Below are 23,962 nucleotides of genomic sequence, written 5' to 3' on the forward strand. Positions count from 1 at the left end.
CTGTATAAACCTAATTCCTAATATTTGAAAGCAAATTCAAGTGAAAACGCTTCCTAAAGTAGCCGGAGTTGTAAATATTATCAGTTTTCTGGTCATTTCCGAACTTTCCACTGGTAACCTCCGTGATTGAAAATGGCAGGAAATGTAGTAAGGACCTATTTCCTTTTATTTCAAGTGTTTCTTACAAGTTTTTAATCATTTCCAGAAACTATAATTGTGTATTTGAAGAGTTTGTCCAGAATTAGAGAGTGTTCCTTCAACTATATACTGGAATCGTCAGAATTTTAACTGATTCACACAGAAAACGCGAGAGAAATTCGGCCTCCAATTATAAACATAAACAGTATCGTCCTTACTTACAGTGTTTCTAAACAAATTTTGAGCTGTATAACCCTGAATTCCTAACATTTGAAAGCAAATTGTACTGAAAACGCTCCCTAAAGTAACCGGAGTTGTAAATATTATCAGTTTTCTGGTCATTTCCAAGCTTTCCACTGGTAATCTCCATGAATGAAAATGGCAGAAAATGTAGTATGAATCTATTTCCTTTTATTTCAAGTGTTTCTTACAAGTTTTTAATCGTTTCTGAAAACTATAATTGCTTATTTGAAGAGTTTTACCACAATTAGTGAGAGTTCCTACAACTATAAACTTGAATAGACAGCATTGTAACTTATTCACACAGAAAACGCCAGAGAAATTCGGCCTCCAATTATAAACATAAACAGTATAGTCCTCACTTACAGTCTTTCTACACAAGTTTTGAGCTGTATAAACCTAATTCCTAATATTTGAAAGCAAATTTAAGTGAAAACGCTTCCTAATGTCGCTGGAGTTGTAAATATTTTCAGTTTTCGAGTCATTTCCGAACATTCCACTGGTAACCTCCGTGATTGAAAATGGCAGGAAATGTAGTAAGAACCTATTTCCTTTTATTTCAAGTGTTTCTTACAGGTTTTTAATGATCTCTGGAAACTATAATTGCGTATTTAAAGAGTTTGACCAGAATTAGAGAGTGTTCCTACAACTATATCAAGGAATCGTCAGCATTTTAACAGATTCACACAGAAAACGCCAGAGAAATTCGGCCTCCTATTATAAACATAAACAGTATCATCCTCACTTACAGTCTTTCTACACAAGTTTTGAGCTGTATAAACCTAATTCCTAATATTTGAAAGCAAATTCAAGTGAAAACGCTTCCTAAAGTAGCCGGAGTTGTAAATATTATCAGTTTTCTGGTCATTTCCGAACTTTCCACTGGTAACCTCCGTGATTGAAAATGGCAGGAAATGTAGTAAGGACCTATTTCCTTTTATTTCAAGTGTTTCTTACAAGTTTTTAATCATTTCCAGAAACTATAATTGTGTATTTGAAGAGTTTGTCCAGAATTAGAGAGTGTTCCTTCAACTATATACTGGAATCGTCAGAATTTTAACTGATTCACACAGAAAACGCGAGAGAAATTCGGCCTCCAATTATAAACATAAACAGTATCGTCCTTACTTACAGTGTTTCTAAACAAATTTTGAGCTGTATAACCCTGAATTCCTAACATTTGAAAGCAAATTGTACTGAAAACGCTCCCTAAAGTAACCGGAGTTGTAAATATTATCAGTTTTCTGGTCATTTCCGAACTTTCCACTGGTAACCTCCGTGATTGAAAATGGCAGGAAATGTAGTAAGGACCTATTTCCTTTTATTTCAAGTGTTTCTTACAAGTTTTTAATCATTTCCAGAAACTATAATTGTGTATTTGAAGAGTTTGTCCAGAATTAGAGAGTGTTCCTTCAACTATATACTGGAATCGTCAGAATTTTAACTGATTCACACAGAAACCGCGAGAGAAATTCGGCCTCCAATTATAAACATAAACAGTATCGTCCTTACTTACAGTGTTTCTAAACAAATTTTGAGCTGTATAACCCTGAATTCCTAACATTTGAAAGCAAATTGTACTGAAAACGCTCCCTAAAGTAACCGGAGTTGTAAATATTATCCGTTTTCTGGTCATTTCCAAGCTTTCCACTGGTAATCTCCATGAATGAAAATGGCAGAAAATGTAGTATGAATCTATTTCCTTTTATTTCAAGTGTTTCTTACAAGTTTTTAATCGTTACTGAAAACTATAATTGCTTATTTGAAGAGTTTTACCACAATTAGTGAGAGTTCCTACAACTATAAACTTGAATAGACAGCATTGTAACTTATTCACACAGAAAACGCCTGAGAAATTCGGCCTCCAATTATAAACATAAACAGTATAGTCCTCACTTACAGTCTTTCTACACAAGTTTTGAGCTGTATAAACCTAATTCCTAATATTTGAAAGCAAATTTAAGTGAAAACGCTTCCTAAAGTAGCCGGAGTTGTAAATATTATCAGTTTTCTGGTCATTTCCGAACTTTCCACTGGTAACCTCCATGATTGAAAATGGCAGGAAATGTAGTAAGAACCTATTTCCTTTTATTTCAAGTGTTTCTTACAGGTTTTTAATGATCTCTGGAAACTATAATTGAGTATTTAAAGAGTTTGACCAGAATTAGAGAGTGTTCCTACAACTATATCAAGGAATCGTCAGCATTTTAACAGATTCACACAGAAAACGCCAGAGAAATTCGGCCTCCTATTATAAACATAAACAGTATCGTCCTCACTTACAGTCTTTCTACACAAGTTTTGAGCTGTATAAACCTAATTCCTAATATTTGAAAGCAAATTCAAGTGAAAACGCTTCCTAAAGTAGCCGGAGTTGTAAATATTATCAGTTTTCTGGTCATTTCCGAACTTTCCACTGGTAACCTCCGTGATTGAAAATGGCAGGAAATGTAGTAAGGACCTATTTCCTTTTATTTCAAGTGTTTCTTACAAGTTTTTCATCATTTCCAGAAACTATAATTGTGTATTTGAAGAGTTTGTCCAGAATTAGAGAGTGTTCCTTCAACTATATACTGGAATCGTCAGAATTTTAACTGATTCACACAGAAAACGCGAGAGAAATTCGGCCTCCAATTATAAACATAAACAGTATCGTCCTTACTTACAGTGTTTCTAAACAAATTTTGAGCTGTATAACCCTGAATTCCTAACATTTGAAAGCAAATTGTACTGAAAACGCTCCCTAAAGTAACCGGAGTTGTAAATATTATCAGTTTTCTGGTCATTTCCAAACTTTCCACTGGTAACCTCCGTGATTGAAAATGGCAGGAAATGTAGTAAGAACCTATTTCCTTTTATTTCAAGTGTTTCTTACAGGTTTTTAATGATCTCTGGAAACTATAATTGCGTATTTAAAGAGTTTGACCAGAATTAGAGAGTGTTCCTACAACTATATAAAGGAATCGTCAGCATTTTAACTGATTCACACAGAAAACGCCAGAGAAATTCGGCCTCCTATTATAAACATAAACAGTATAGTCCTCACTTACAGTCTTTCTACACAAGTTTTGAGCTGTATAAACCTAATTCCTAATATTTGAAAGCAAATTCAAGTGAAAACGCTTCCTAAAGTAGCCGGAGTTGTAAATATTATCAGTTTTCTGGTCATTTCCGAACTTTCCACTGGTAACCTCCGTGATTGAAAATGGCAGGAAATGTAGTAAGGACCTATTTCCTTTTATTTCAAGTGTTTCTTACAAGTTTTTAATCATTTCCAGAAACTATAATTGTGTATTTGAAGAGTTTGTCCAGAATTAGAGAGTGTTCCTTCAACTATATACTGGAATCGTCAGAATTTTAACTGATTCACACAGAAAACGCGAGAGAAATTCGGCCTCCAATTATAAACATAAACAGTATCGTCCTTACTTACAGTGTTTCTAAACAAATTTTGAGCTGTATAACCCTGAATTCCTAACATTTGAAAGCAAATTGTACTGAAAACGCTCCCTAAAGTAACCGGAGTTGTAAATATTATCAGTTTTCTGGTCATTTCCAAGCTTTCCACTGGTAATCTCCATGAATGAAAATGGCAGAAAATGTAGTATGAATCTATTTCCTTTTATTTCAAGTGTTTCTTACAAGTTTTTAATCGTTTCTGAAAACTATAATTGCTTATTTGAAGAGTTTTACCACAATTAGTGAGAGTTCCTACAACTATAAACTTGAATAGACAGCATTGTAACTTATTCACACAGAAAACGCCAGAGAAATTCGGCCTCCAATTATAAACATAAACAGTATAGTCCTCACTTACAGTCTTTCTACACAAGTTTTGAGCTGTATAAACCTAATTCCTAATATTTGAAAGCAAATTTAAGTGAAAACGCTTCCTAATGTCGCTGGAGTTGTAAATATTTTCAGTTTTCGAGTCATTTCCGAACATTCCACTGGTAACCTCCGTGATTGAAAATGGCAGGAAATGTAGTAAGAACCTATTTCCTTTTATTTCAAGTGTTTCTTACAGGTTTTTAATGATCTCTGGAAACTATAATTGCGTATTTAAAGAGTTTGACCAGAATTAGAGAGTGTTCCTACAACTATATCAAGGAATCGTCAGCATTTTAACAGATTCACACAGAAAACGCCAGAGAAATTCGGCCTCCTATTATAAACATAAACAGTATCATCCTCACTTACAGTCTTTCTACACAAGTTTTGAGCTGTATAAACCTAATTCCTAATATTTGAAAGCAAATTCAAGTGAAAACGCTTCCTAAAGTAGCCGGAGTTGTAAATATTATCAGTTTTCTGGTTATTTCCGAACTTTCCACTGGTAACCTCCGTGATTGAAAATGGCAGGAAATGTAGTAAGGACCTATTTCCTTTTATTTCAAGTGTTTCTTACAAGTTTTTAATCATTTCCAGAAACTATAATTGTGTATTTGAAGAGTTTGTCCAGAATTAGAGAGTGTTCCTTCAACTATATACTGGAATCGTCAGAATTTTAACTGATTCACACAGAAAACGCGAGAGAAATTCGGCCTCCAATTATAAACATAAACAGTATCGTCCTTACTTACAGTGTTTCTAAACAAATTTTGAGCTGTATAACCCTGAATTCCTAACATTTGAAAGCAAATTGTACTGAAAACGCTCCCTAAAGTAACCGGAGTTGTAAATATTATCAGTTTTCTGGTCATTTCCAAGCTTTCCACTGGTAATCTCCATGAATGAAAATGGCAGAAAATGTAGTATGAATCTATTTCCTTTTATTTCAAGTGTTTCTTACAAGTTTTTAATCGTTTCTGAAAACTATAATTGCTTATTTGAAGAGTTTTACCACAATTAGTGAGAGTTCCTACAACTATAACTTGAATAGACAGCATTGTAACTTATTCACACAGAAAACGCCAGAGAAATTCGGCCTCCAATTATAAACATAAACAGTATAGTCCTCACTTACAGTCTTTCTACACAAGTTTTGAGCTGTATAAACCTAATTCCTAATATTTGAAAGCAAATTTAAGTGAAAACGCTTCCTATTGTCGCTGGAGTTGTAAATATTTTCAGTTTTCGAGTCATTTCCGAACTTTCCACTGGTAACCTCCGTGATTGAAAATGGCAGGAAATGTAGTAAGAACCTATTTCCTTTTATTTCAAGTGTTTCTTACAGGTTTTTAATGATCTCTGGAAACTATAATTGCGTATTTAAAGAGTTTGACCAGAATTAGAGAGTGTTCCTACAACTATATAAAGGAATCATCAGCATTTTAGCTGATTCACACAGAAAACGCCAGAGAAATTCGGCCTCCAATGACAAACATAAACAGTATAGTCCTCACTTACAGTCTTTCTACACAAGTTTTGAGCTGTATAAACCTAATTCCTAATATTTGAAAGCAAATTCAAGTGAAAACGCTTCCTAAAGTAGCCGGAGTTGTAAATATTATCAGTTTTCTGGTCATTTCCGAACTTTCCACTGGTAACCTCCGTGATTGAAAATGGCAGGAAATGTAGTAAGGACCTATTTCCTTTTATTTCAAGTGTTTCTTACAAGTTTTTAATCATTTCCAGAAACTATAATTGTGTATTTGAAGAGTTTGTCCAGAATTAGAGAGTGTTCCTTCAACTATATACTGGAATCGTCAGAATTTTAACTGATTCACACAGAAACCGCGAGAGAAATTCGGCCTCCAATTATAAACATAAACAGTATCGTCCTTACTTACAGTGTTTCTAAACAAATTTTGAGCTGTATAACCCTGAATTCCTAACATTTGAAAGCAAATTGTACTGAAAACGCTCCCTAAAGTAACCGGAGTTGTAAATATTATCAGTTTTCTGGTCATTTCCAAGCTTTCCACTGGTAATCTCCATGAATGAAAATGGCAGAAAATGTAGTATGAATCTATTTCCTTTTATTTCAAGTGTTTCTTACAAGTTTTTAATCGTTACTGAAAACTATAATTGCTTATTTGAAGAGTTTTACCACAATTAGTGAGAGTTCCTACAACTATAAACTTGAATAGACAGCATTGTAACTTATTCACACAGAAAACGCCAGAGAAATTCGGCCTCCAATTATAAACATAAACAGTATAGTCCTCACTTACAGTCTTTCTACACAAGTTTTGAGCTGTATAAACCTAATTCCTAATATTTGAAAGCAAATTTAAGTGAAAACGCTTCCTAAAGTAGCCGGAGTTGTAAATATTATCAGTTTTCTGGTCATTTCCGAACTTTCCACTGGTAACCTCCATGATTGAAAATGGCAGGAAATGTAGTAAGAACCTATTTCCTTTTATTTCAAGTGTTTCTTACAGGTTTTTAATGATCTCTGGAAACTATAATTGAGTATTTAAAGAGTTTGACCAGAATTAGAGAGTGTTCCTACAACTATATAAAGGAATCATCAGCATTTTAGCTGATTCACACAGAAAACGCCAGAGAAATTCGGCCTCCAATGACAAACATAAACAGTATAGTCCTCACTTACAGTCTTTCTACACAAGTTTTGAGCTGTATAAACCTAATTCCTAATATTTGAAAGCAAATTCAAGTGAAAACGCTTCCTAAAGTATCCGGAGTTGTAAATATTATCAGTTTTCTGGTCATTTCCGAACTTTCCACTGGTAACCTCCGTGATTGAAAATGGCAGGAAATGTAGTAAGGACCTATTTCCTTTTATTTCAAGTGTTTCTTACAAGTTTTTAATCATTTCCAGAAACTATAATTGTGTATTTGAAGAGTTTGTCCAGAATTAGAGAGTGTTCCTTCAACTATATACTGGAATCGTCAGAATTTTAACTGATTCACACAGAAACCGCGAGAGAAATTCGGCCTCCAATTATAAACATAAACAGTATCGTCCTTACTTACAGTGTTTCTAAACAAATTTTGAGCTGTATAACCCTGAATTCCTAACATTTGAAAGCAAATTGTACTGAAAACGCTCCCTAAAGTAACCGGAGTTGTAAATATTATCAGTTTTCTGGTCATTTCCAAGCTTTCCACTGGTAATCTCCATGAATGAAAATGGCAGAAAATGTAGTATGAATCTATTTCCTTTTATTTCAAGTGTTTCTTACAAGTTTTTAATCGTTACTGAAAACTATAATTGCTTATTTGAAGAGTTTTACCACAATTAGTGAGAGTTCCTACAACTATAAACTTGAATAGACAGCATTGTAACTTATTCACACAGAAAACGCCAGAGAAATTCGGCCTCCAATTATAAACATAAACAGTATAGTCCTCACTTACAGTCTTTCTACACAAGTTTTGAGCTGTATAAACCTAATTCCTAATATTTGAAAGCAAATTTAAGTGAAAACGCTTCCTAAAGTAGCCGGAGTTGTAAATATTATCAGTTTTCTGGTCATTTCCGAACTTTCCACTGGTAACCTCCATGATTGAAAATGGCAGGAAATGTAGTAAGAACCTATTTCCTTTTATTTCAAGTGTTTCTTACAGGTTTTTAATGATCTCTGGAAACTATAATTGAGTATTTAAAGAGTTTGACCAGAATTAGAGAGTGTTCCTACAACTATATCAAGGAATCGTCAGCATTTTAACAGATTCACACAGAAAACGCCAGAGAAATTCGGCCTCCTATTATAAACATAAACAGTATCGTCCTCACTTACAGTCTTTCTACACAAGTTTTGAGCTGTATAAACCTAATTCCTAATATTTGAAAGCAAATTCAAGTGAAAACGCTTCCTAAAGTAGCCGGAGTTGTAAATATTATCAGTTTTCTGGACATTTCCGAACTTTCCACTGGTAACCTCCGTGATTGAAAATGGCAGGAAATGTAGTAAGGACCTATTTCCTTTTATTTCAAGTGTTTCTTACAAGTTTTTAATCATTTCCAGAAACTATAATTGTGTATTTGAAGAGTTTGTCCAGAATTAGAGAGTGTTCCTTCAACTATATACTGGAATCGTCAGAATTTTAACTGATTCACACAGAAAACGCGAGAGAAATTCGGCCTCCAATTATAAACATAAACAGTATCGTCCTTACTTACAGTGTTTCTAAACAAATTTTGAGCTGTATAACCCTGAATTCCTAACATTTGAAAGCAAATTGTACTGAAAACGCTCCCTAAAGTAACCGGAGTTGTAAATATTATCAGTTTTCTGGTCATTTCCAAGCTTTCCACTGGTAATCTCCATGAATGAAAATGGCAGAAAATGTAGTATGAATCTATTTCCTTTTATTTCAAGTGTTTCTTACAAGTTTTTAATCGTTTCTGAAAACTATAATTGCTTATTTGAAGAGTTTTACCACAATTAGTGAGAGTTCCTACAACTATAAACTTGAATAGACAGCATTGTAACTTATTCACACAGAAAACGCCAGAGAAATTCGGCCTCCAATTATAAACATAAACAGTATAGTCCTCACTTACAGTCTTTCTACACAAGTTTTGAGCTGTATAAACCTAATTCCTAATATTTGAAAGCAAATTTAAGTGAAAACGCTTCCTATTGTCGCTGGAGTTGTAAATATTTTCAGTTTTCGAGTCATTTCCGAACTTTCCACTGGTAACCTCCGTGATTGAAAATGGCAGGAAATGTAGTAAGAACATATTTCCTTTTATTTCAAGTGTTTCTTACAGGTTTTTAATGATCTCTGGAAACTATAATTGCGTATTTAAAGAGTTTGACCAGAATTAGAGAGTGTTCCTACAACTATATAAAGGAATCATCAGCATTTTAGCTGATTCACACAGAAAACGCCAGAGAAATTCGGCCTCCAATGACAAACATAAACAGTATAGTCCTCACTTACAGTCTTTCTACACAAGTTTTGAGCTGTATAAACCTAATTCCTAATATTTGAAAGCAAATTCAAGTGAAAACGCTTCCTAAAGTAGCCGGAGTTGTAAATATTATTAGTTTTCTGGTCATTTCCGAACTTTCCACTGGTAACCTCCGTGATTGAAAATGGCAGGAAATGTAGTAAGGACCTATTTCCTTTTATTTCAAGTGTTTCTTACAAGTTTTTAATCATTTCCAGAAACTATAATTGTGTATTTGAAGAGTTTGTCCAGAATTAGAGAGTGTTCCTTCAACTATATACTGGAATCGTCAGAATTTTAACTGATTCACACAGAAAACGCGAGAGAAATTCGGCCTCCAATTATAAACATAAACAGTATCGTCCTTACTTACAGTGTTTCTAAACAAATTTTGAGCTGTATAACCCTGAATTCCTAACATTTGAAAGCAAATTTTACTGAAAACGCTCCCTAAAGTAACCGGAGTTGTAAATATTATCAGTTTTCTGGTCATTTCCAAACTTTCCACTGGTAACCTCCGTGATTGAAAATGGCAGGAAATGTAGTAAAAACCTATTTCCTTTTATTTCAAGTGTTTCTTACAGGTTTTTAATGATCTCTGGAAACTATAATTGCGTATTTAAAGATTTTGACCAGAATTAGAGAGTGTTCCTACAACTATATAAAGGAATCGTCAGCATTTTAACTGATTCACACAGAAAACGCCAGAGAAATTCGGCCTCCTATTATAAACATAAACAGTATAGTCCTCACTTACAGTCTTTCTACACAAGTTTTGAGCTGTATAAACCTAATTCCTAATATTTGAAAGCAAATTCAAGTGAAAACGCTTCCTAAAGTAGCCGGAGTTGTAAATATTATCAGTTTTCTGGTCATTTCCGAACTTTCCACTGGTAACCTCCGTGATTGAAAATGGCAGGAAATGTGGTAAGGACCTATTTCCTTTTATTTCAAGTGTTTCTTACAAGTTTTTAATCATTTCCAGAAACTATAATTGTGTATTTGAAGAGTTTGTCCAGAATTAGAGAGTGTTCCTTCAACTATATACTGGAATCGTCAGAATTTTAACTGATTCACACAGAAAACGCGAGAGAAATTCGGCCTCCAATTATAAACAAAAACAGTATCGTCCTTACTTACAGTGTTTCTAAACAAATTTTGAGCTGTATAACCCTGAATTCCTAACATTTGAAAGCAAATCGTACTGAAAACGCTCCCTAAAGTAACCGGAGTTGTAAATATTATCAGTTTTCTGGTCATTTCCAAGCTTTCCACTGGTAATCTCCATGAATGAAAATGGCAGAAAATGTAGTATGAATCTATTTCCTTTTATTTCAAGTGTTTCTTACAAGTTTTTAATCGTTTCTGAAAACTATAATTGCTTATTTGAAGAGTTTTACCACAATTAGTGAGAGTTCCTACAACTATAAACTTGAATAGACAGCATTGTAACTTATTCACACAGAAAACGCCAGAGAAATTCGGCCTCCAATTATAAACATAAACAGTATAGTCCTCACTTACAGTCTTTCTACACAAGTTTTGAGCTGTATAAACCTAATTCCTAATATTTGAAAGCAAATTCAAGTGAAAACGCTTCCTAAAGTAGCCAGAGTTGTACATATTATCAGTTTTCTGGTCATTTCCGAACTTTCCACTGGTAACCTCCGTGATTGAAAATGGCAGGAAATGTAGTAAGGACCTATTTCCTTTTATTTCAAGTGTTTCTTACAAGTTTTTAATCATTTCCAGAAACTATAATTGTGTATTTGAAGAGTTTGTCCAGAATTAGAGAGTGTTCCTACAACTATATACTGGAATCGTCAGAATTTTAACTGATTCACACAGAAAACGCGAGAGAAATTCGGCCTCCAATTATAAACATAAACAGTATCGTCCTTACTTACAGTGTTTCTAAACAAATTTTGAGCTGTATAACCCTGAATTCCTAACATTTGAAAGCAAATTGTACTGAAAACGCTCCCTAAAGTAACCGGAGTTGTAAATATTATCAGTTTTCTGGTCATTTCCAAGCTTTCCACTGGTAATCTCCATGAATGAAAATGGCAGAAAATGTAGTATGAATCTATTTCCTTTAATTTCAAGTGTTTCTTACAAGTTTTTAATCGTTTCTGAAAACTATAATTGCTTATTTGAAGAGTTTTACCACAATTAGTGAGAGTTCCTACAACTATAAACTTGAATAGACAGCATTGTAACTTATTCACATAGAAAACGCCAGAGAAATTCGGCCTCCAATTATAAACATAAACAGTATAGTCCTCACTTACAGTCTTTCTACACAAGTTTTGAGCTGTATAAACCTAATTCCTAATATTTGAAAGCAAATTTAAGTGAAAACGCTTCCTAATGTCGCTGGAGTTGTAAATATTTTCACTTTTCGAGTCATTTCCGAACATTCCACTGGTAACCTCCGTGATTGAAAATGGCAGGAAATGTAGTAAGAACCTATTTCCTTTTATTTCAAGTGTTTCTTACAGGTTTTTAATGATCTCTGGAAACTATAATTGCGTATTTGAAGAGTTTTACCACAATTAGTGAGAGTTCCTACAAGTATATAGTCCAATCGTCAGCATTGTAACTTATTCACACAGAAAACGCCAGAGAAATTCGGCCTCCAATTATAAACATAAACAGTATCGTCCTTACTTACAGTGTTTCTAAACAAATTTTGAGCTGTATAACCCTGAATTCCTAACATTTGAAAGCAAATTGTACTGAAAACGCTCCCTAAAGTAACCGGAGTTGTAAATATTATCAGTTTTCTGGTCATTTCCAAACTTTCCACTGGTAACCTCCGTGATTGAAAATGGCAGGAAACGTAGTAAGAACCTATTTCCTTTTATTTCAAGTGTTTCTTACAGGTTTTTAATGATCTGTGGAAACTATAATTGCGTATTTAAAGAGTTTGACCAGAATTAGAGAGTTTTCCTACAACTATATAAAGGAATCGTCAGCATTTTAACTGATTCACACAGAAAACGCCAGAGAAATTCGGCCTCCTATTATAAACATAAACAGTATAGTCCTCACTTACAGTCTTTCTACACAAGTTTTGAGCTGTATAAACCTAATTCCTAATATTTGAAAGCAAATTCAAGTGAAAACGCTTCCTAAAGTAGCCGGAGTTGTAAATATTATCAGTTTTCTGGTCATTTCCGAACTTTCCACTGGTAACCTCCGTGATTGAAAATGGCAGGAAATGTAGTAAGGACCTATTTCCTTTTATTTCAAGTGTTTCTTACAAGTTTTTAATCATTTCCAGAAACTATAATTGTGTATTTGAAGAGTTTGTCCAGAATTAGAGAGTGTTCCTTCAACTATATACTGGAATCGTCAGAATTTTAACTGATTCACACAGAAAACGCGAGAGAAATTCGGCCTCCAATTATAAACATAAAGAGTATCGTCCTTACTTACAGTGTTTCTAAACAAATTTTGAGCTGTATAACCCTGAATTCCTAACATTTGAAAGCAAATTGTACTGAAAACGCTCCCTAAAGTAACCGGAGTTGTAAATATTATCAGTTTTCTTGTCATTTCCAAGCTTTGCACTGGTAATCTCCATGAATGAAAATGGCAGAAAATGTAGTATGAATCTATTTCCTTTTATTTCAAGTGTTTCTTACAAGTTTTTAATCGTTTCTGAAAACTATAATTGCTTATTTGAAGAGTTTTACCACAATTAGTGAGAGTTCCTACAACTATAAACTTGAATAGACAGCATTGTAACTTATTCACACAGAAAATGCCAGAGAAATTCGGCCTCCAATTATAAACATAAACAGTATAGTCCTCACTTACAGTCTTTCTACACAAGTTTTGAGCTGTATAAACCTAATTCCTAATATTTGAAAGCAAATTTAAGTGAAAACGCTTCCTAATGTCGCTCGAGTTGTAAATATTTTCAGGTTTCGAGTCATTTCCGAACATTCCACTGGTAACCTCCGAATTTGAAAATGGCAGGAAATGTAGTAAGAACCTATTTCCTTTTATTTCAAGTGTTTCTTACAAGTTTTTAATCATTCCAGAAACTATAATTGTGTATTTGAAGAGTTTGTCCAGAATTAGAGAGTCTTCCTACAACTATATACTGGAATCGTCAGAATTTTAACTGATTCACACAGAAAACGCGAGAGAAATTCGGCCTCCAATTATAAACATGAACAGTATCGTCCTTACTTACAGTGTTTCTAAACAAATTTTGAGCTGTATAACCCTGAATTCCTAACATTTGAAAGCAAATTGTACTGAAAACGCTCCCTAAAGTTACCGGAGTTGTAAATATTATCAGTTTTCTGGTCATTTCCAAGCTTTCCACTGGTAATCTCCATGAATGAAAATGGCAGAAAATGTAGTATGAATCTATTTCCTTTTATTGCAAGTGTTTCTTACAAGTTTTTAATCGTTTCTGAAAACTATAATTGCTTATTTGAAGAGTTTTACCACAATTAGTGAGAGTTCCTACAACTATAAACTTGAATAGACAGCATTGTAACTTATTCACACAGAAAACGCCAGAGAAATTCGGCCTCCAATTATAAACATAAACAGTATAGTCCTCACTTACAGTCTTTCTACACAAGTTTTGAGCTGTATAAACCTAATTCCTAATATTTGAAAGCAAATTTAAGTGAAAACGCTTCCTAATGTCGCTGGAGTTGTAAATATTTTCAGTTTTCGAGTCATTTCCGAACATTCCACTGGTAACCTCCGTGATTGAAAATGGCAGGAAATGTAGTAAGAACCTATTTCCTTTTATTTCAAGTGTTTCTTACAGGTTTTTAATGATCTCTGGAAACTATAATTGCGTATTTAAAGAGTTTGACCAGAATTAGAGAGTGTTCCTACAACTATATAAAGGAATCATCAGCATTTTAACTGATTCACACAGAAAACGCCAGAGAATTTCGGCCTCCAATGACAAACATAAACAGTATAGTCCTCACTTACAGTCTTTCTACACAAGTTTTGAGCTGTATAAACCTAATTCCTAATATTTGAAAGCAAATTCAAGTGAAAACGCTTCCTAAAGTAGCCGGAGTTGTAAATATTATCAGTTTTCTGGTCATTTCCGAACTTTCCACTGGTAACCTCCGTGATTGAAAATGGCAGGAAATGTAGTAAGGACCTATTTCCTTTTATTTCAAGTGTTTCTTACAAGTTTTTAATCATTTCCAGAAACTATAATTGTGTATTTGAAGAGTTTGTCCAGAATTAGAGAGTCTTCCTACAACTATATACTGGAATCGTCAGAATTTTAACTGATTCACACAGAAAACGCGAGAGAAATTCGGCCTCCAATTATAAACATGAACAGTATCGTCCTTACTTACAGTGTTTCTAAACAAATTTTGAGCTGTATAACCCTGAATTCCTAACATTTGAAAGCAAATTGTACTGAAAACGCTCCCAAAAGTAACCGGAGTTGTAAATATTATCAGTTTTCTGGTCATTTCCAAGCTTTCCACTGGTAATCTCCATGAATGAAAATGGCAGAAAATGTAGTATGAATCTATTTCCTTTTATTTCAAGTGTTTCTTACAAGTTTTTAATCGTTTCTGAAAACTATAATTGCTTATTTGAAGAGTTTTACCACAATTAGTGAGAGTTCCTACAACTATAAACTTGAATAGACAGCATTGTAACTTATTCACACAGAAAACGCCAGAGAAATTCGGCCTCCAATTATAAACATAAACAGTATAGTCCTCACTTACAGTCTTTCTACACAAGTTTTGAGCTGTATAAACCTAATTCCTAATATTTGAAAGCAAATTTAAGTGAAAACGCTTCCTAATGTCGCTGGAGTTGTAAATATTTTCAGTTTTCGAGTCATTTCCGAACATTCCACTGGTAACCTCCGTGATTGAAAATGGCAGGAAATGTAGTAAGAACCTATTTCCTTTTATTTCAAGTGTTTCTTACAGGTTTTTAATGATCTCTGGAAACTATAATTGCGTATTTAAAGAGTTTGACCAGAATTAGAGAGTGTTCCTACAACTATATAAAGGAATCATCAGCATTTTAACTGATTCACACAGAAAACGCCAGAGAATTTCGGCCTCCAATGACAAACATAAACAGTATAGTCCTCACTTACAGTCTTTCTACACAAGTTTTGAGCTGTATAAACCTAATTCCTAATATTTGAAAGCAAATTCAAGTGAAAACGCTTCCTAAAGTAGCCGGAGTTGTAAATATTATCAGTTTTCTGGTCATTTCCGTACTTTCCACTGGTAACCTCCGTGATTGAAAATGGCAGGAAATGTAGTAAGGACCTATTTCCTTTTATTTCAAGTGTTTCTTACAAGTTTTTAATCATTTCCAGAAACTATAATTGTGTATTTGAAGAGTTTGTCCAGAATTAGAGAGTCTTCCTACAACTATATACTGGAATCATCAGAATTTTAACTGATTCACACAGAAAACGCGAGAGAAATTCGGCCTCCAATTATAAACATAAACAGTATCGTCCTTACTTACAGTGTTTCTAAACAAATTTTGAGCTGTATAACCCTGAATTCCTAACATTTGAAAGCAAATTGTACTGAAAACGCTCCCTAAAGTAACCGGAGTTGTAAATATTATCAGTTTTCTGGTCATTTCCAAGCTTTCCACTGGTAATCTCCATGAATGAAAATGGCAGAAAATGTAGTATGAATCTATTTCCTTTTATTTCAAGTGTTTCTTACAAGTTTTTAATCGTTTCTGAAAACTATAATTGCTTATTTGAAGAGTTTTACCACAATTAGTGAGAGTTCCTACAACTATAAACTTGAATAGACAGCATTGTAACTTATTCACACAGAAAACGCCAGAGAAATTCGGCCTCCAATTATAAACATAAACAGTATAGTCCTCACTTACAGTCTTTCTACACAAGTTTTGAGCTGTATAAACCTAATTCCTAATATTTGAAAGCAAATTCAAGTGAAAACGCTTCCTAAAGTAGCCGGAGTTGTAAATATTATCAGTTTTCTGGTCATTTCCGAACTTTCCACTGGTAACCTCCGTGATTGAAAATGGCAGGAAATGTAGTGAGGACCTATTTCCTTTTATTTCAAGTGTTTCTTACAAGTTTTTAATCATTTCCAGAAACTATAATTGCGTATTTAAAGAGTTAGACCAGAATTAGAGAGTGTTCCTACAACTATATAAAGGAATCATCAGCATTTTAACTGATTCACACAGAAAACGCCAGAGAATTTCGGCCTCCAATGACAAACATAAACAGTATAGTCCTCACTTACAGTCTTTCTACACAAGTTTTGAGCTGTATAAACCTAATTCCTAATATTTGAAAGCAAATTCAAGTGAAAACGCTTCCTAAAGTAGCCGGAGTTGTAAATATTATCAGTTTTCTGGTCATTTCCGAACTTTCCACTGGTAACCTCCGTGATTGAAAATGGCAGGAAATGTAGTAAGGACCTATTTCCTTTTATTTCAAGTGTTTCTTACAAGTTTTTAATCATTTCCAGAAACTATAATTGTGTATTTGAAGAGTTTGTCCAGAATTAGAGAGTCTTCCTACAACTATATACTGGAATCATCAGAATTTTAACTGATTCACACAGAAAACGCGAGAGAAATTCGGCCTCCAATTATAAACATAAACAGTATCGTCCTTACTTACAGTGTTTCTAAACAAATTTTGAGCTGTATAACCCTGAATTCCTAACATTTGAAAGCAAATTGTACTGAAAACGCTCCCTAAAGTAACCGGAGTTGTAAATATTATCAGTTTTCTGGTCATTTCCAAGCTTTCCACTGGTAATCTCCATGAATGAAAATGGCAGAAAATGTAGTATGAATCTATTTCCTTTTATTTCAAGTGTTTCTTACAAGTTTTTAATCGTTTCTGAAAACTATAATTGCTTATTTGAAGAGTTTTACCACAATTAGTGAGAGTTCCTACAACTATAAACTTGAATAGACAGCATTGTAACTTATTCACACAGAAAACGCCAGAGAAATTCGGCCTCCAATTATAAACATAAACAGTATAGTCCTCACTTACAGTCTTTCTACACAAGTTTTGAGCTGTATAAACCTAATTCCTAATATTTGAAAGCAAATTCAAGTGAAAACGCTTCCTAAAGTAGCCGGAGTTGTAAATATTATCAGTTTTCTGGTCATTTCCGAACTTTCCACTGGTAACCTCCGTGATTGAAAATGGCAGGAAATGTAGTGAGGACCTATTTCCTTTTATTTCAAGTGTTTCTTACAAGTTTTTAATCATTTCCAGAAACTATAATTGCGTATTTAAAGAGTTTGACCAGAATTAGAGAGTGTTCCTACAACTATATAAAGGAATCATCAGCATTTTAACTGATTCACACAGAAAACGCCAGAGAATTTCGGCCTCCAATGACAAACATAAACAGTATAGTCCTCACTTACAGTCTTTCTACACAAGTTTTGAGCTGTATAAACCTAATTCCTAATATTTGAAAGCAAATTCAAGTGAAAACGCTTCCTAAAGTAGCCGGAGTTGTAAATATTATCAGTTTTCTGGTCATTTCCGAACTTTCCACTGGTAACCTCCGTGATTGAAAATGGCAGGAAATGTAGTAAGGACCTATTTCCTTTTATTTCAAGTGTTTCTTACAAGTTTTTAATCATTCCAGAAACTATAATTGTGTATTTGAAGAGTTTGTCCAGAATTAGAGAGTCTTCCTACAACTATATACTGGAATCGTCAGAATTTTAACTGATTCACACAGAAAACGCGAGAGAAATTCGGCCTCCAATTATAAACATGAACAGTATCGTCCTTACTTACAGTGTTTCTAAACAAATTTTGAGCTGTATAACCCTGAATTCCTAACATTTGAAAGCAAATTGTACTGAAAACGCTCCCTAAAGTAACCGGAGTTGTAAATATTATCAGTTTTCTGATCATTTCCAAGCTTTCCACTGGTAATCTCCATGAATGAAAATGGCAGAAAATGTAGTATGAATCTATTTCCTTTTATTTCAAGTGTTTCTTACAAGTTTTTAATCGTTTCTGAAAACTATAATTGCTTATTTGAAGAGTTTTACCACAATTAGTGAGAGTTCCTACAACTATAAACTTGAATAGACAGCATTGTAACTTATTCACACAGAAAACGCCAGAGAAATTCGGCCTCCAATTATAAACATAAACAGTATAGTCCTCACTTACAGTCTTTCTACACAAGTTTTGAGCTGTATAAACCTAATTCCTAATATTTGAAAGCAAATTTAAGTGAAAACGCTTCCTAATGTCGCTGGAGTTGTAAATATTTTCAGTTTTCGAGTCATTTCCGAACATTCCACTGGTAACCTCCGTGATTGAAAATGGCAGGAAATGTAGTAAGAACCTATTTCCTTTTATTTCAAGTGTTTCTTACAGGTTTTTAATGATCTCTGGAAACTATAATTGCGTATTTAAAGAGTTTGACCAGAATTAGAGAGTGTTCCTACAACTATATAAAGGAATCATCAGCATTTTAACTGATTCACACAGAAAACGCCAGAGAATTTCGGCCTCCAATGACAAACATAAACAGTATAGTCCTCACTTACAGTCTTTCTACACAAGTTTTGAGCTGTATAAACCTAATTCCTAATATTTGAAAGCAAATTCAAGTGAAAACGCTTCCTAAAGTAGCCGGAGTTGTAAATATTATCAGTTTTCTGGTCATTTCCGAACTTTCCACTGGTAACCTCCGTGATTGAAAATGGCAGGAAATGTAGTAAGGACCTATTTCCTTTTATTTCAAGTGTTTCTTACAAGTTTTTAATCATTTCCAGAAACTATAATTGTGTATTTGAAGAGTTTGTCCAGAATTAGAGAGTCTTCCTACAACTATATACTGGAATCATCAGAATTTTAACTGATTCACACAGAAAACGCGAGAGAAATTCGGCCTCCAATTATAAACATAAACAGTATCGTCCTTACTTACAGTGTTTCTAAACAAATTTTGAGCTGTATAACCCTGAATTCCTAACATTTGAAAGCAAATTGTACTGAAAACGCTCCCTAAAGTAACCGGAGTTGTAAATATTATCAGTTTTCTGGTCATTTCCAAGCTTTCCACTGGTAATCTCCATGAATGAAAATGGCAGAAAATGTAGTATGAATCTATTTCCTTTTATTTCAAGTGTTTCTTACAAGTTTTTAATCGTTTCTGAAAACTATAATTGCTTATTTGAAGAGTTTTACCACAATTAGTGAGAGTTCCTACAACTATAAACTTGAATAGACAGCATTGTAACTTATTCACACAGAAAACGCCAGAGAAATTCGGCCTCCAATTATAAACATAAACAGTATAGTCCTCACTTACAGTCTTTCTACACAAGTTTTGAGCTGTATAAACCTAATTCCTAATATTTGAAAGCAAATTCAAGTGAAAACGCTTCCTAAAGTAGCCGGAGTTGTAAATATTATCAGTTTTCTGGTCATTTCCGAACTTTCCACTGGTAACCTCCGTGATTGAAAATGGCAGGAAATGTAGTGAGGACCTATTTCCTTTTATTTCAAGTGTTTCTTACAAGTTTTTAATCATTTCCAGAAACTATAATTGCGTATTTAAAGAGTTAGACCAGAATTAGAGAGTGTTCCTACAACTATATAAAGGAATCATCAGCATTTTAACTGATTCACACAGAAAACGCCAGAGAATTTCGGCCTCCAATGACAAACATAAACAGTATAGTCCTCACTTACAGTCTTTCTACACAAGTTTTGAGCTGTATAAACCTAATTCCTAATATTTGAAAGCAAATTCAAGTGAAAACGCTTCCTAAAGTAGCCGGAGTTGTAAATATTATCAGTTTTCTGGTCATTTCCGAACTTTCCACTGGTAACCTCCGTGATTGAAAATGGCAGGAAATGTAGTAAGGACCTATTTCCTTTTATTTCAAGTGTTTCTTACAAGTTTTTAATCATTTCCAGAAACTATAATTGTGTATTTGAAGAGTTTGTCCAGAATTAGAGAGTCTTCCTACAACTATATACTGGAATCATCAGAATTTTTACTGATTCACACAGAAAACGCGAGAGAAATTCGGCCTCCAATTATAAACATAAACAGTATCGTCCTTACTTACAGTGTTTCTAAACAAATTTTGAGCTGTATAACCCTGAATTCCTAACATTTGAAAGCAAATTGTACTGAAAACGCTCCCTAAAGTAACCGGAGTTGTAAATATTATCAGTTTTCTGGTCATTTCCAAGCTTTCCACTGGTAATCTCCATGAATGAAAATGGCAGAAAATGTAGTATGAATCTATTTCCTTTTATTTCAAGTGTTTCTTACAAGTTTTTAATCGTTTCTGAAAACTATAATTGCTTATTTGAAGAGTTTTACCACAATTAGTGAGAGTTCCTACAACTATAAACTTGAATAGACAGCATTGTAACTTATTCACACAGAAAACGCCAGAGAAATTCGGCCTCCAATTATAAACATAAACAGTATAGTCCTCACTTACAGTCTTTCTACACAAGTTTTGAGCTGTATAAACCTAATTCCTAATATTTGAAAGCAAATTCAAGTGAAAACGCTTCCTAAAGTAGCCGGAGTTGTAAATATTATCAGTTTTCTGGTCATTTCCGAACTTTCCACTGGTAACCTCCGTGATTGAAAATGGCAGGAAATGTAGTAAGGACCTATTTCCTTTTATTTCAAGTGTTTCTTACAGGTTTTTAATGATCTCTGGAAACTATAATTGCGTATTTGAAGAGTTTTACCACAATTAGTGAGAGTTCCTACAACTATATAGTCCAATCGTCAGCATTGTAACTTATTCACACAGAAAACGCCAGAGAAATTCTGCCTCCAATTATAAACATAAACAGTATAGTCCTCACTTACAGTCTTTCTATGCAAGTTTTGAGCTGTATAAACCTAATTCCTAATATTTGAAAGCAAATTCAAGTGAAAACGCTTCCTAAAGTAGCCGGAGTTGTAAATATTATCAGTTTTCTGGTCATTTCCGAACTTTCCACTGGTAACCTCCGTGATTGAAAATGGCAGGAAATGTAGTAAGGACCTATTTCCTTTTATTTCAAGTGTTTCTTACAAGTTTTTAATCATTTCCAGAAACTATAATTGTGTATTTGAAGAGTTTGTCCAGAATTAGAGAGTGTTCCTACAACTATATACTGGAATCGTCAGAATTTTAACTGATTCACACAAAAACCGCGAGAGAAATTCGGCCTCCTATTATAAACATAAACAGTATCGTCCTTACATACAGTGTTTCTAAACAAATTTTGAGCTGTATAACCCTGAATTCCTAACATTTGAAAGCAAATTGTACTGAAAACGCTCCCTAAAGTAACCGGAGTTGTAAATATTATCAGTTTTCTGGTCATTTCCAAGCTTTCCACTGGTAATCTCCATGAATGAAAATGGCAGAAAATGTAGTATGAATCTATTTCCTTTTATTGCAAGTGTTTCTTACAAGTTTTTAATCGTTTCTTAAAACTATAATTGCTTATTTGAAGAGTTTTACCACAATTAGTGAGAGTTCCTACAACTATAAACTTGAATAGACAGCATTGTAACTTATTCACACAGAAAACGCCAGAGAAATTCGGCCTCCAATTATAAACATAAACAGTATAGTCCTCACTTACAGTCTTTCTACACAAGTTTTGAGCTGTATAAACCTAATTCCTAATATTTGAAAGCAAATTTAAGTGAAAACGCTTCCTAATGTCGCTGGAGTTGTAAATATTTTCAGTTTTCGAGTCATTTCCGAATATTCCACTGGTAACCTCCGTGATTGAAAATGGCAGGAAATGTAGTAAGAACCTATTTCCTTTTATTTCAAGTGTTTCTTACAGGTTTTTAATGATCTCTGGAAACTATAATTGCGTATTTAAAGAGTTTGACCAGAATTAGAGAGTGTTCCTACAACTATATAAAGGAATCATCAGCATTTTAACTGATTCACACAGAAAACGCCAGAGAATTTCGGCCTCCAATGACAAACATAAACAGTATAGTCCTCACTTACAGTCTTTCTACACAAGTTTTGAGCTGTATAAACCTAATTCCTAATATTTGAAAGCAAATTCAAGTGAAAACGCTTCCTAAAGTAGCCGGAGTTGTAAATATTATCAGTTTTCTGGTCATTTCCGAACTTTCCACTGGTAACCTCCGTGATTGAAAATGGCAGGAAATGTAGTAAGGACCTATTTCCTTTTATTTCAAGTGTTTCTTACAAGTTTTTAATCATTTCCAGAAACTATAATTGTGTATTTGAAGAGTTTGTCCAGAATTAGAGAGTCTTCCTACAACTATATACTGGAATCATCAGAATTTTTACTGATTCACACAGAAAACGCGAGAGAAATTCGGCCTCCAATTATAAACATAAACAGTATCGTCCTTACTTACAGTGTTTCTAAACAAATTTTGAGCTGTATAACCCTGAATTCCTAACATTTGAAAGCAAATTGTACTGAAAACGCTCCCTAAAGTAACCGGAGTTGTAAATATTATCAGTTTTCTGGTCATTTCCAAGCTTTCCACTGGTAATCTCCATGAATGAAAATGGCAGAAAATGTAGTATGAATCTATTTCCTTTAATTTCAAGTGTTTCTTACAAGTTTTTAATCGTTTCTGAAAACTATAATTGCTTATTTGAAGAGTTTTACCACAATTAGTGAGAGTTCCTACAACTATAAACTTGAATAGACAGCATTGTAACTTATTCACATAGAAAACGCCAGAGAAATTCGGCCTCCAATTATAAACATAAACAGTATAGTCCTCACTTACAGTCTTTCTACACAAGTTTTGAGCTGTATAAACCTAATTCCTAATATTTGAAAGCAAATTTAAGTGAAAACGCTTCCTAATGTCGCTGGAGTTGTAAATATTTTCAGTTTTCGAGTCATTTCCGAATATTCCACTGGTAACCTCCGTGATTGAAAATGGCAGGAAATGTAGTAAGAACCTATTTCCTTTTATTTCAAGTGTTTCTTACAGGTTTTTAATGATCTCTGGAAACTATAATTGCGTATTTAAAGAGTTTGACCAGAATTAGAGAGTGTTCCTACAACTATATAAAGGAATCATCAGCATTTTAACTGATTCACACAGAAAACGCCAGAGAATTTCGGCCTCCAATGACAAACATAAACAGTATAGTCCTCACTTACAGTCTTTCTACACAAGTTTTGAGCTGTATAAACCTAATTCCTAATATTTGAAAGCAAATTCAAGTGAAAACGCTTCCTAAAGTAGCCGGAGTTGTAAATATTATCAGTTTTCTGGTCATTTCCGAACTTTCCACTGGTAACCTCCGTGATTGAAAATGGCAGGAAATGTAGTAAGGACCTATTTCCTTTTATTTCAAGTGTTTCTTACAAGTTTTTAATCATTTCCAGAAACTATAATTGTGTATTTGAAGAGTTTGTCCAGAATTAGAGAGTCTTCCTACAACTATATACTGGAATCATCAGAATTTTTACTGATTCACACAGAAAACGCGAGAGAAATTCGGCCTCCAATTATAAACATAAACAGTATCGTCCTTACTTACAGTGTTTCTAAACAAATTTTGAGCTGTATAACCCTGAATTCCTAACATTTGAAAGCAAATTGTACTGAAAACGCTCCCTAAAGTAACCGGAGTTGTAAATATTATCAGTTTTCTGGTCATTTCCAAGCTTTCCACTGGTAATCTCCATGAATGAAAATGGCAGAAAATGTAGTATGAATCTATTTCCTTTAATTTCAAGTGTTTCTTACAAGTTTTTAA

This window comes from Myotis daubentonii, chromosome X (assembly GCF_963259705.1).
Source record: "Myotis daubentonii chromosome X, mMyoDau2.1, whole genome shotgun sequence".
Lineage (NCBI taxonomy): Eukaryota > Metazoa > Chordata > Mammalia > Chiroptera > Vespertilionidae > Myotis > Myotis daubentonii.